This window comes from Urocitellus parryii, chromosome 5 (genome assembly GCF_045843805.1).
Source record: "Urocitellus parryii isolate mUroPar1 chromosome 5, mUroPar1.hap1, whole genome shotgun sequence".
NCBI classification, from domain to species: Eukaryota; Metazoa; Chordata; class Mammalia; order Rodentia; family Sciuridae; genus Urocitellus; species Urocitellus parryii.
In genome coordinates, this window is record NC_135535.1 from 114,961,471 (window position 1) to 114,975,295 (window position 13,825).

Genomic DNA, 13,825 nt, shown 5'->3' on the forward strand with positions numbered 1-13,825 from the left:
AACTTGGCAACCAGGAAGCCAGGCACCCAGAGGCAGTTTCAGTCCCAGTCCCAGTAGGCTGACTTGTTTGCATTTAAAAAGGACAGAGTCAGTCTTTCTTGGTACCTACTGATGTGAGGATGAACAAATGCCAGGAAAGCTCTGAAGAGGGGACTTTTCTGAGAAAGCAGGTAGTGAGTGGCTCACGGGTGGCTCCTGACAACTTCATTGAGTAGGCCAAGGAGGCCAGATCTGAGAGAAGAAGGGCCATTTTGGGGGAACATTTTATGGCCCAACAGTCAGAAGACACTCCGGATTGTCACAGAACTACTTGGGGGAAGGAGGTGCTTTAGTGGGTGTGGTTGTGAGTTTATGGTTTTGTCTCATGTTCTGAGAATAGGTAGGAAAGGCAGTTTGTTTGGTTTGGAGTGGACTGTTTCCAGTATGTCGTTTGACAAGGCGAGTGTTTCTATGTCTGTGTATCCCACTGTATCCCTGGTTGTAGACATTGGAAAAGAGAATGAATCAATGGATGTGTCCTGTCCAGTAGAAAACTTTCCAGCATTCATCCTTTCCGATTTATGAATGGACTGGTGCTTGCCTTATCTATGGGCAACACCTACTATCTTGCTAAGTTCCTGTTTTCTTCCTGAATTCTGGCCACTCTCCAGAATAGGCTCATGGTTTTGTGTCCAAGATATGTACCACCTCCCAGCTCTGTGACATGGCCATGTACTGGATAACTGAAGGGAATGGCAAGCATCTCAGAAAACTCAGATATCAGTGTGACCAGTAAAGTGTCAGTGGAGAAACCCTTCTTTGGGCCTTTTGCTTACCTATTGTTCTGTTGCCCTGAATGTCAGGAAGGTCTTTGCCTCAGGCTACACCTTTGTCAAACCTGAAGTAAAGAGTTTTCAAATGGAAATGAATGGGCATCACCTGTGGCTTTTGCTGAATTCCTGTGCAAAGGGAGATGTGTGAATCAGTCTCTTGGCCCTGTGTGAGGCTGTGGCTTAGATTCTCAGCACCTGATGGATTAAAGAAAGATAACATGTGTGCATCCAAAGCCAAAATGGCAAAAAGAGCAGTCATTGTGGATGAAGTCTCTCGCATTCCTCTGGAAATTTCCTGACCTCCATCAAGTGAGAATAGGGATCCTTTGGGTCAAATGAGTTCTTCAATGCCCTGCAGAGGCTAGCCCATAGGTTCTTGGGTTTTCTCATGTCTCCAATTCACAGAAAGAATCTATACCCGAAAGTCAGTAGGCCTCAAATTGGAGAAGCAGAGCAGTATTAATGGCAGGCCTATTTGATCACTCCTGGTTCACAGGAAGGGTGTCCTGGCCACCCTGACATTAGGCAAATGATTGGCAAGGGAGCTTATTCTAGACACTGTCTTGGGCTGCCCCCCTCATGGAAACCTCCAGCCAGAGGTTATGATGAGTGTCTATATGGAAGAAGATGAGGGCCATGTGGCAATGTTTTGGTTTGAATTGTGTTCATTTCTGTGGCGGTTGGAAGGGATGACTTGGTCCACCTGGTCTTGAACTCTGGCGTGATTCCCCTTAGAGACGGAGTTCTGGAACTGAACTCAGAGAAGTATTGCCATGAATTGTGTTGGGATTTTAGGAGGCCACGCATGAGAGTTGCCCTTGGAAACTGAGATCTAGGCCCAGGGTGGCTTTCCACAGAGCACTGGGAATCTCAGCCAGTATATCACATGATTTTATTCTTAAAGACTTGGCAGCCATAATTGAGAGTCAAAACACACAGGGACCTCACATTGTAGACCTTAAATGGGCCTGGCTTGATGTGACCTCTTGGCCACTCTTGGGAAGCCTTGCCTCTGAGTGTTTCTCCAGAAATTTCATTGAAATGAGCTTCCTCACCATTTAGTGGTTCCTGAATGAATCGAAACCCACAGTGCCTCCAAGGTCATCCTGGAAAAATGGCTTGATAAATACCATGAAATTTTTGAAATTCCCATGACCAGGTGGCACTGGAGAACCTTTGGATGTCCTGTTCCTGATAATGAGTGTACCAGACAGTGCCTTGATTGACTGGGTTTCATGAAAATGGTGTAGAACAGAGATGCCTGTAAGTTGGAGCCTGCTGATTAGTGTGCCAAGAGCAGTGGTGTGCAGGTGTGTGATAAAACATCTGTGGTGGGGCCATGTGGATCTGCCATTGGCTTCCACATGGCTTGTGACTGACACGGTGCAACCAGCAGACCCTTATATGTAAAGGCATCTTGTTATATGGAGAGGTTTCCGGGCAATGTTCAGAATCAGGTTGCTATGGTCAAGGGGGCAAGCTCTGTGGGATAGAAGCCTGGTTGGTGCATTCTCCTAGGACCCTGAGTCAGCACACATGACAGAACTCCCTCCAGCACTGTGTCCCAGTTGAACTCCTTGTATTTCATGAAGCAAATAGGAAACTCCCAGTGAAGCAGCAAGAAACACCAGGAAAAGTGGAGGATGACCAAATGGCCTCACAGTCCACATGGGGATACACTTAGACCCCAGTGGCCACAGTTTACCTACAAAGAGAGAATTCAGCACTGCTGCCTCATGTTCATTGGAAAATCAGAAACCATGTCCTCCAGGCCACATAGATGCAGACCAAGCTTTGATGCTCTCACTACAAAGGAAGATACAGCTCCTGACAACAACATATATTTCAAGGGTCCACCCTCAGAGGCAGTTTCCCAAGAAGTCTTTATGCCAACAGAGCTCCATGTTTGTGGAGTGTTTACCCTGTCCCTTACTTATGGAAACCCCTCTACCACCTCCAAGGTTGTGAACTCCTGAGCATTTTCCACTGTATATATATATATATATATATATATATATATATATATATATATATATATATATATTCACAGATTTTCTAACTGGTCTCTTCGAATTGTGTCTTACTTGGGCCAAAGGTAATGTCAAGGCATTGTTCTTGATGAGAGTGGGAAGATTTTTGTGTAGCACATAATTGCATACACATTGGATTCATTTTCCTATTTTCCATTCAAAATACTGAATCCCTGACATTAACCCATACCCTCCAAGACTCTGATTACCAATCCTGATATGATGGAGGAAAATAACCCAAACAGAATAGCAATGCATGCAGTTCAGAGGAGGCATGGTGTATAATTGGACTGTCCTTTGGCATTATAAAGGCTAGGTGTTATAAATCTAGTCCAATTTAAGAGAAGTAGTTCTCCATGTGTTTGTAAAGTTAACAAATATGTGAATTCCTGTCTCCCTTTCTCTGTAGCCTATTCAGCACATGTATTTTTACATGCACATATAGAATCCTACCTGGTATCCCACATACATTCTTGTGAGGTGGCTGACATGGCAGATACAAATTGTGAGAAGAGATCACTCCTCCTAAATGCTGTCGGAACAGAAAATTCAACCTATGGGTGAGCTTTCTACTTGAACAACATGATACATTAATCCATGTTCAGTAAATTAAATATTTTTGGATCTGTGGATGATATATATTTCATGATGAATTTTGATTGGCATATATATTTCTACTTTTTAAAGTCTCTCTGTGTTTGTTTTGTTTGAATGTGTGTGTGTGTGTGTGTGGATTTATAATCATCTTTTCAAAAGATTATTCTCAGAAATATTCATCCACCTGGAATACACATTTGTTTCGTAGTGAATGGTGCTTGGAAATCCTAATATTTCTACAGTAACTGACCGAGTTTAGCATCAATGCAAGTAGATTCCTATGATACATGATGTGTATTTTGACGTTTCTTTTTTTTCGACACTGGTACATCACTATTTCTTCAGTTGATGCACATCATAGGATATATATTTCATCCACAAGTTCACAAATTTCCAGGCATTTGGTTCACTTTCAATCACTTCCTGCTTCAGAACAAATGTACTCCTGTACGTTTCTGGACTGGTCTTTTCATGAGACTTCTTTCCAAACACATTATTTTCGATTTCCATAATCACTTTTCAAGCAAATCTCACACAGCCTTCATGGTAAACCATAAACCTAATATTACCATTAGATATATAACTGGTTTTAATGAATGATTGTGTATCAATATTAGATTTCCTATATATTTTCAGGTATCAGTTCAATCCATTATGTAAATTGGAACCAGATATATTATTTATTCACAGTGTGGTCTATCCATGCATTGTCTCTATATTCATAGACACAGGGTACACCTATTGGTGCCCCCAAATACTAATCAATACGTCTTCAAGATATTGCTCCCAGAAATGGTGGAAGAAATACTCATGTCACCTGATCTACATATTCATTTTATCACCGTGATATTCTGGACACATAATGCAAAGTTCACACTTATGATTGTACCAAAGTCTAAATGGAAAGTGAGCATGGATTACTAAAAACATCCTTGTACAGGGGCCTAATGCTCTCAAATGTCTGTCCTATTGGTGACTACACAGTTGCTTCGTCCTAAGATTACATATTCAACCTCAACCCTGTTGAAAATATCTAATCCTATCACTCCCTTTATACTTTGACTGGTTTCCCAAAGTCTCTATTGATATCTGCTTTCCTATATAATTTCCCATATTCATTCTTGTGACTGACTCTTCACATGTGCTGACATTTACATCTACTCTCTAACTGACACCCTACTGCTAAAGGTCATTTGGTCCAAATGTTATACTCACTCTTCTTCCTAAACCTACTGACTATCTTCCTATTCCTACCTACTATCCCTTTTTGACTGGATGTTCTCTTCCACCTTCAATCATCCAAGGTACAAGGTCTTATGCCATTGTATATCAATTTATCTGAGACATCTGTGCAGAATGTAATTCAAAGCTAAGTATCCCAGTCAACGGCCCAATGCTCTTTTGGGATTCAAAGCTTACTTAGATTTCTGTTTTCATACATATACTTCACCTGATCTACATATACATATAATAATATACACCTATATATAATTATAAATATCACAGGTTCCCAATACCATTCTTCATCCAGTAGAATGATTACTAAACCAAATCAAACATGTTCTTACCCCTAACCATACACTGTTCCCTCAATCCAACTTTACAGAAGAGCAGGGACAGAGTTGGTCTTACAATAGAGGAATGTAGGGGATCTTCCACCTGCTGAGAACTCAAAGGTCCATGCAGAAATGATCCCTGGAGAAGATGTAGGCAGCTCTGAAGGACATGAGAGAGCAAAAGTCATCTTCCATGGCAAACAACCTGGTCAGGATGAAGGGTTGTGTCTGAATGAGCCACACTCTTCTTAATGTAGACAAGATGGACCAAACCAGGCCTGTGTTGAAAGCTGTTCCTGGGTGCCTATGGAGGATATACCATTCTAACTTGTGAAAGTGTCACAGGAAGCAGGGGCAGCCTCCATCTCATAGGACCCTTGGAAGCAACTGTTAGGACAATTTGGTTGCCAAGGCAGTGACCTCATTCAGTTCCTGAAGGAAGTGACCTCACCTCACTTCTTTTGTGATGGAACTCTCTGAACTTGGCAACCAGGAAGCCAGGCACCCAGAGCCAGTTTCAGTCCCAGTCCCAGTGGGCTGACTTGTTTGCATTTACCAAGGACAGTGTCAGTCTTTCTTGGTACCTACTGATGTGAGGATGACCAAATGCCAGGAAGGCTCTGAAGAGGGGACGTTTCTGAGAAAGCAGGTAGTGAGTGGCTCACTGGTGGCTCCTGACCACTTCATTGAGTAGGCTAAGGAGGCCAGATCTGAGAGAGGACAGGCCATTTTGTGGGATCTGTATGGCCCACCAGTCAGAAGACACTCCGGATAGTCACAGACCTACTTTCGGGAAGGAGGTGCCATAGTGGGTGTGGTTGTGAGTTTATGGTTTTGTGTCATGTTCTGATAATAGGTAGGAAAGGCAGTTTGTTTGGTTTGGAGTGGACTGTTTCAAGTAAGTCATTTGACAAGGCGAGTGTTTCTATGTCTGTGTATCCCACTGTATCCCTGGTTGTAGACATTGGAAAAGAGAATGAATCAATGGATGTGTCCTGTCTAGTAGAAAACTTTCCAGCATTCATCCTTTCTGATTTATGAATTGGCTGGGGCTTGCCTGATCTATGGGCAACACATACTATCTTGCTAAGTTCCTGTTTTCTTCCTGAATTCTGGCCACTCTCCAGAATAGGTTCATGGTTTTGTGTCCAAGATATGTAGCACCTCCCAGCTCTGTGACATGGCCATGTACTGGATAACTGAAGGGAATGGCAAGCATCTCAGAAAACTCAGATATCAGTGTGACCAGTAAAGTGTCAGTGGAGAAACCCTGCTTTGGGCCTTTTGCTAAACTATTATTCTGTTGCCCTGAATGTCAGGAAGGTCTTTACCTAAGGCTACCCCTTTGTGAAGTCTGAAGTAAACTGTTTTCAAATAGAAATGAATGGGCATCACCTGTGGCTTTTTGCTGAATTCCTGTGCAAAGGGATGTGTGTGAATCAGCCTCTTTACCCTGTGTGAGGCTGTGGCTTAGATTCTCAGCACCTGATGGATTAAAGAAAGATCCCATGAGTGCATCCAAAGCCAAAATGACAAAAAGAGCAGTCATTGTGGATGAAGTCTCTCGCTTTCCTCTGGAAAGTTCCTGACCTCCATCAAGTGAGAATAGGGATCCTTTGGGTCAAATGAGTTCTTCAAAGCCCTGTAGAGGCTAGCCCATAGGTTCTTGGGTTTTCTCATGACTCCAATTCACACAAAGAATCTATATCCGAAAGTCAGTAGGCCTCAAATTGGAGAAGCAGAGCAGTATTAATGGCAGGCCTATTTGATCACTCCTGGTTCACAGGAAGGGTGTACAGGCCACCCTGACATTAGGCAAATGAGGGGCAAGGGAGCTTATTCTAGACACTGTCTTCGGCTACCCCAATCATGGAAACCTCCAGCCAGAGGTTATGATGAGTGTCTATATGGAAGAAGATGAGGGCCATGTGGCAGTGTTTCGGATTGAATTGTGGTTATTTCTGTGTCGGTTGGAAAGGATGAGTTGGTCCAAATGGTCGTGAACTCTTTGGTGATTCCCCTGAGAGACGGAGTTCTGGAACTGAACTCAGAGAAGTATTACCATGAATTGTGTTGTGATTTTAGGAGGCCACGCATGAGAGTTGCCCTTGGAAACTGAGATGTAGGCCCAGGGTGGCTTTCCACAGAGCACTGGGAATCTCAGCCAGGATATCACATGATTTTATTCTTAAAGACCTGGCAGCCATAATTGAGAGTCAAAACAGACATGGACCTCACATTGAAGACCTCAATGGGCCTGGCTTGATGTGACCTTTTGGCCACTCTTGGGAAGCCTTGCCTCTGAGTGTTTCTCCAGAGCTTTCATTGAAATGAGCTTCCTCACCATTTAGTGGTTCCTGAATGAATAGAAACCCACAGTGCCTCCAAGTTCTTCCTTGAAAAATGGCATGATAAATACCATGAAATTTTTGAAATTCCCATGACCAGGTGGCACTGGAGAACCTTTGGATGTCCTGTTGCTGATCTTGATTGTACCAGACAGTGCCTTGATTGACTGGGTTTCATGAAAATGGTGTAGCACAGAGATGCCAGTAAGTTGGAGCCTGCTGATTAGTGGGCCTAGAGCAGTGGTGTGCAGGTGTGTGATAAAACATCTGTGGTGGGGCCATGTGGATCTGCCATTGGCTTCCACATGGGTTGTGACTGACACGGAGCAGCCAGCAGACCCTTATATGTAAAGGCATCTTGTTATATGGAGAGGTTTCCGGGCAATGTTCAGAATCAGGTTGCTATGGTCAAGGGGGCAAGCTCTGTGGGATAGAAGCGTGGTTGGTGCATTCTCCTAGGACCCTGAGTCAGCACACGTGACATAACTCCCTCCAGCACTATGTCCCAGTTGAACTCCTTGTATTTAATGAAGCAAATAGGAAACTCCCAGTGTAGCAGCAAGAAACACCAGGAAAAGTGGAGGATGACCAAATGGCCTCACAATCCACACGGGGAAACACTTAGACCCCAGTGGCCACCCTTTACCTACAAAGACAGAATTCAGCACTGCTGCCTCATGTTCATTGGAAAATCAGAAATGATGTCCTCCAGGCCACATAGATGCAGACCAAGCTTTGATGGTCTCACTACAAAGGAAGATAAAGCTCCTGACAACAGCATATATTTCAAGGGTCCAACCTCAGAGGCGGTTGCCCAAGAAGTCTTTAGGCCAGCAGAGCTAGATGTTTGTGGAGTGTTTACCCTGTCCCTTACTTATGGAAACTCCTCTATCACCTCCAAGGTCGTGAACTCCTGAGCATTTTCCATTGTATATATGTATTCACAGATTTTCTAACTCTTCTCTTCGAATTGTGTCTTACTTGGGGCAAAGGTAATGTCAAGGCATTGTTGTGGATGAGAGTGGGAAGATTTTTGTGTAGCTCATAATTGCATACACATTGGATTCATTTTCCTATTTTCCAATCAAAATACTGAATCCCTGACACTATCCCATACCCTCCTAGACTCTGATTACCAATCCTGATATGATGGAGGAAAATAACCCAAACAGAATAGCAATCCATGCAGTTCAGAGGAGTCATGGTGTATAATTGGACTTTCCTTTGGCATTATAAAGGCTAGGTGTTATAAATCTAGTCCAATTTAAGAGAAGTAGTTCTCCATGTGTTTGTAAAATATGTGAATTCCTGTCTCCCTTTCTCTGTAGCCTATTCAGCACATGTATTTTTACATGGACATATAGAATCCTACCTGGTATCCCACGTACATTCTTGTGAGGTGGCTGACATGGCAGATACAAATTGTGAGAAGAGATCACTCCTCCTAAATGCTGTTGGAACAGAAAATTCAAACTATGGGTGAGCTTTCTATTTGAATAACATGATACATAAATCCATGTTCAGTAAATTAAATATTTTTGGATCTGTGGATGATATATATTTCATGATGAATTTTAATTGGCATTTATATTTCTTCTTTTTAAAGTCTCCTTGTGTTTGTTTTGTTTGAATATGTGTGTGTGTGTGTGTATATATATATATATATAGTGTGTGTGTGTATATATATATAAATATATACACACACACACACACTCTATCCACATTTTTCAAAGTATGAAATATATGTGTCTTATTATACACTCCCTACATTCATTCATGTTCATGTATGTGGATTTATAATCATCTTTTCAAAAGATTATTCTCAGAAATATTCATCCACCTGAAATACACATTTGTTTCCTAGTGAATGGTGCTTAGAAATCCTAATATTTCTACAGTAACTGACCGAGTTTAGCATCAATGCAAGTAGATTCCTATGAGACATGATGTGTATTTTGATGTTTCTTTTTTTTCGACACTGGTACATCACTATTTCTTCAGTTGATGCACATCATAGGATATATATTTCATCCACAAGTTCACAAATTTCCAGGCATTTGGTTCACTTTCAATCACTTCCTGCTTCAGAACACATGTACTCCTGTAGGTTTCTGGACTGGTCTTTTCATGAGACCTCTTTCCAAACACATTATCTTCGATATCCATAATCACTTTTCAAGCAAATCTCACACAGCCTTCATGGTAAACCATAACCCTAATATTACCATTAGATATATAACTGGTTGGAATGAATGATTGTGTATCAATATTAGATTTCCTATATATTTTCAGGTATCAGTTCAATCCATTATGTAAATTGGAACCAGATATATTATTTATTCACAGTATGGTCTATCCATTCATTGTCTCTATATTCATAGACACAAGGTACACCTATTGGTGCCCCCAAACACTAATCAATACGTCTTCAAGATAATGCTCCCAGAAATGGTGTAAGAAATACTCATGTCACCTGATCTACATATACATTTTATCCCAGTGATATTCTGGACACATAATGCAAAGTTCACACTTATGATTGTACCAAAGTCTAAAAGGAAATTGAGCATGGATTACTAAAAACATCCTTGTCCAGGGGCCTAATGCTCTCAAATGTCAATCCTATTGGTGACTACACAGTTGCTTCGTCCTAAGATTACATATTCAACCTCAACCCTGTTGAAAATATCTAATCCTATCACTCACTTTATACTTTGACTGATTTCCCAATGTCTCTATTGATATCTGCTTTCCTAAATACTTTCCCATATTCTTTCTTGTGACTGACTCGTCACATGTGCTGACATTTACATCTACTCTCTAACTGACACCCTACTGCTAAAGAACTTTTGGTCCAAATGTTATACTCACTCTTCTTGCTAAACCTACTGACTATCTTCCAAATCCTACCTACTATCCCTTTTTGACTGGATGTTTTCTTCCACATTCAATCATCCAAGGTACAAGGTCTTATGCCATTGTATATCAATTTATCTGAGACATCTGTGCAGAATGTAATTCAAAGCTAAGTATCCCAGTCAAGGGACCAATGATCTTCTGGGCTTCAAAGCTTACTTAGATTTCTGTTTTCATACATATACTTCACCTATATATTATTATAAATATCACAGGTTCCCAATACCATACTTCATCCAGTAGAATGATTCCTAAACCAAATCAAACATGTTCTTACCCCTAACCATACACTGTTCCCTCAATCCAACTTTACAGAAGAGCAGGGACAGAGTTGGCCTTACAATAGAGGAATGTAGGGGATCTTCCACCTGCTGAGAACTCAAAGGTCCATGCAGAAATGATCCCTGGAGAAGATGTAGGCAGCTCTGAAGGACATGAGAGAGCAAAAGTCATCTTCCATGGCAAACAACCTGGTCAGGATGAAGGGTTGTGTCTGAATGAGCCGCACTCTTCTTAATGTAGACAAGATGGACCAAACCAGGCCTGTGTGGAAAGCTGTTCCTGGGTGCCTATGGAGGTTATGCCATTCTAACTTGTGAAAGTGTAACAGGAAGCAGGGGCAGCCTCCATCTCCTAGGACCCTTGGAAGCAACTGTTATTACCATTTGGTTGCGAAGGCAGTGACCTCATTCAGTTCCTGAAGGAAGTGACCTCACCTCACTTCTTTTGTGATGGAACTCTCTGAAATTGGCAACCAGGAAGCCAGGCACCCAGAGGCAGTTTCAGTCCCAGTCCCAGTGGGCTGACTTGTTTGCATTTACCAAGGACAGAGTCAGTCTTTCTTGGTACCTACTGATGTGAGGATGACCAAATGCCAGGAAAGCTCTGAAGAGGGGACTTTTCTGAGAAAGCAGGTAGTGAGTGGCTCACGGGTGGCTCCTGACAACTTCATTGAGGAGGCCAAGGAGGCCAGATCTGAGAGAGGACCGGCCATTTTGGGGGAACATTGTATGGCAAACCAGTCAGAAGACACTCCGGATAGTCAGAGACCTACTTGAGGGAAGGAGGTGCCTTAGTGGGTGTGGTTGTGAGTTTATGGTTTTGTCACATGTTCTGAGAATATGTAGGAAAGGCAGTTTGTTTGGATTGGAGTGGACTGTTTCTAGTAAGTCGTTTGACAAGGCGAGTGTTTCTATGTCTGTGTATCCCACTCTATCCCTGTTTGTAGACATTGGAAAAGAGAAAGAATCAATGGATGTCTCCTGTCTAGTAGAAAACTTTCCAGCATTCATCCTTTCCTATTTATGAATGGACTGGGACTTGCCTTATCTATGGGCAACACCTACTATCTTGCTAAGTTCCTGTTTTCTTCCTGAATTCTGGCCACTCTCCAGAATAGGCTCATGGATTTGTGTCCAAGATATGTACCACCTCCCAGCTCTGTGACATGGCCATGTACTGGATAACTGAAGGGAAAGGCAAGCATCTCAGAAAACTCAGATATCAGTGTGACCAGTAAAGTGTCAGTGGAGAAACCCTGCTTTGGGCCTTTTGCTTACCTATTGTTCTGTTGCCCTGAATGTCAGGAAGGTCTTTGCCTCAGGCTACCCCTTTGTGAAGCCTGAAGTAAACAGTTTTCATATGGAAATGAATGGGCATCACGGGTGGCTTTTTGTGGAATTCCTGTCCAAAGGGATGTGTGTGAATCAGCCTCTTGGCCCTGTGTGAGGCTGTGGCTTAGATTCTCAGCACCTGATGGATTAAAGAAAGATCCCATGTGTGCATCCAAAGCCAAAATGGCAAAAAGAGCAGTCATTGTGGATGAAGTCTCTCGCGTTCCTCTGGAAAATTCCTGAACTCCATCAAGTGAGAATAGAGATCCTTGGGGTCAAATGAGTTCTTCAAAGCCCTGCAGAGGCTAGCCCATAGGTTCTTGGGTTTTCTCATGTCTCCAATTCACACAAAGAATCTATACCCGAAAGTCAGTAGGCCTCTAATTGGAGAAGCAGTGCAGTATTAATGGCAGGCTTATTTGATCACTCCTGGTTCACAGGAAGGGTGTCCAGGCCACCCTGACATTAGGCCAATGAGGGGCAAGGGAGCTTATTCTAGACACTGTCTTGGGCTACCCCCCTCATGGAACCCTCCAGCCAGAGGTTATGATGAGTGTCTATATGGAAGAAGATGAGGGCCATGTGGCAGTGTTTTGGTTTGAATTGTGGTCATTTCAGTGGCGGTTGGAAGGGATGACTTGGTCCACCTGGTCTTGAACTCTGGCGTGATTCCCCTTAGAGACGGAGTTCTGGAACTGAACTCAGAGAAGTATTGCCATGAATTGTGTTGCGATTTTAGGAGGCCACGCATGAGAGTTGCCCTTGGAAACTGAGATCTAGGCCCAGGGTGGCTTTCCACAGAGCACTGGGAATCTCAGCCAGGATATCACATGATTTTATTCTTAAAGACCTGGCAGCCATAATTGAGAGTCAAAACACACATGGACCTCACATTGTAGACCTCAATGGGCCTGGCTTGATGTGACCTTTTGGCCACTCTTGGGAAGATTTGCCACTGTGTGTTTCTCCAGAGCTTTCATTGAAATGAGCTTCCTCACCATTTAGTGGTTCCTGAATGAATAGAAAGCCACAGTGCCTCCAAGTTCATCCTTGAAAAATGGCTTGATAAATACCATGAAATTTTTGAAATTCCCATGACCAGGTGGCACTGGAGAACCTTTGGATGTCCTGTTGCTGATCATGAGTGTACCAGACAGTGCCTTGTTTGACTGGGTTTCATGAAAACGGTGTAGAACAGAGATGCCAGTAAGTTGGAGCCTGGTGATTAGTGGGCCTAGAGCAGTGGAGTGCAGGTGTGTGAAAAACATCTGTGGTGGGGCCATGTGGATCTGCCATTGGCTTCCACATGGCTTGTGACTGACACGGTGCAGCCTGCAGACCCTTATATGTAAAGGCATCTTGTTATATGGAGAGGTTTCCGGGCAATGTTCAGAATCAGGTTGCTATGGTCAAGGGGGAAAGCTCTGTGGGATAGAAGCCTGGTTGGTGCATTCTCCTAGGACCCTGAGTCAGCACACGTGACAGAACTCCCTCCAGCACTGTGTCCCAGTTGAACTCCTTGTATTTCATGAAGCAAATAGGAAACTCCCAATGAAGCAGCAAGAAACACCAGGAAAAGTGGAGGATGACCAAATGGCCTCACAGTCCACACAGGCAAACACTTAGACCCCAGTGGCCACAGTTGACCTACAAAGAGAGAATTCAGCACTGCTGCCTCATGTTCATTGGAAAATCAGAAACCATGTCCTCCAGGCCACATAGATGCAGACCAAGCTTTGATGGTCTCACTACAAAGGAAAATAAAGCTCCTGACAACAACATATATTTCAAGGGTCCAACCTCAGAGGCAGTTTCCCAAGAAGTCTTTAGGCCAGCAGAGCTCCATGTTTGTGGAGTGTTTACCCTGTCCCTTACTTATGGAAACTCCTCTACCACCTCCAAGGTTGTGAACTCCTGAGCATTTTCCATTGTATATTTGTATTCACAGATTTT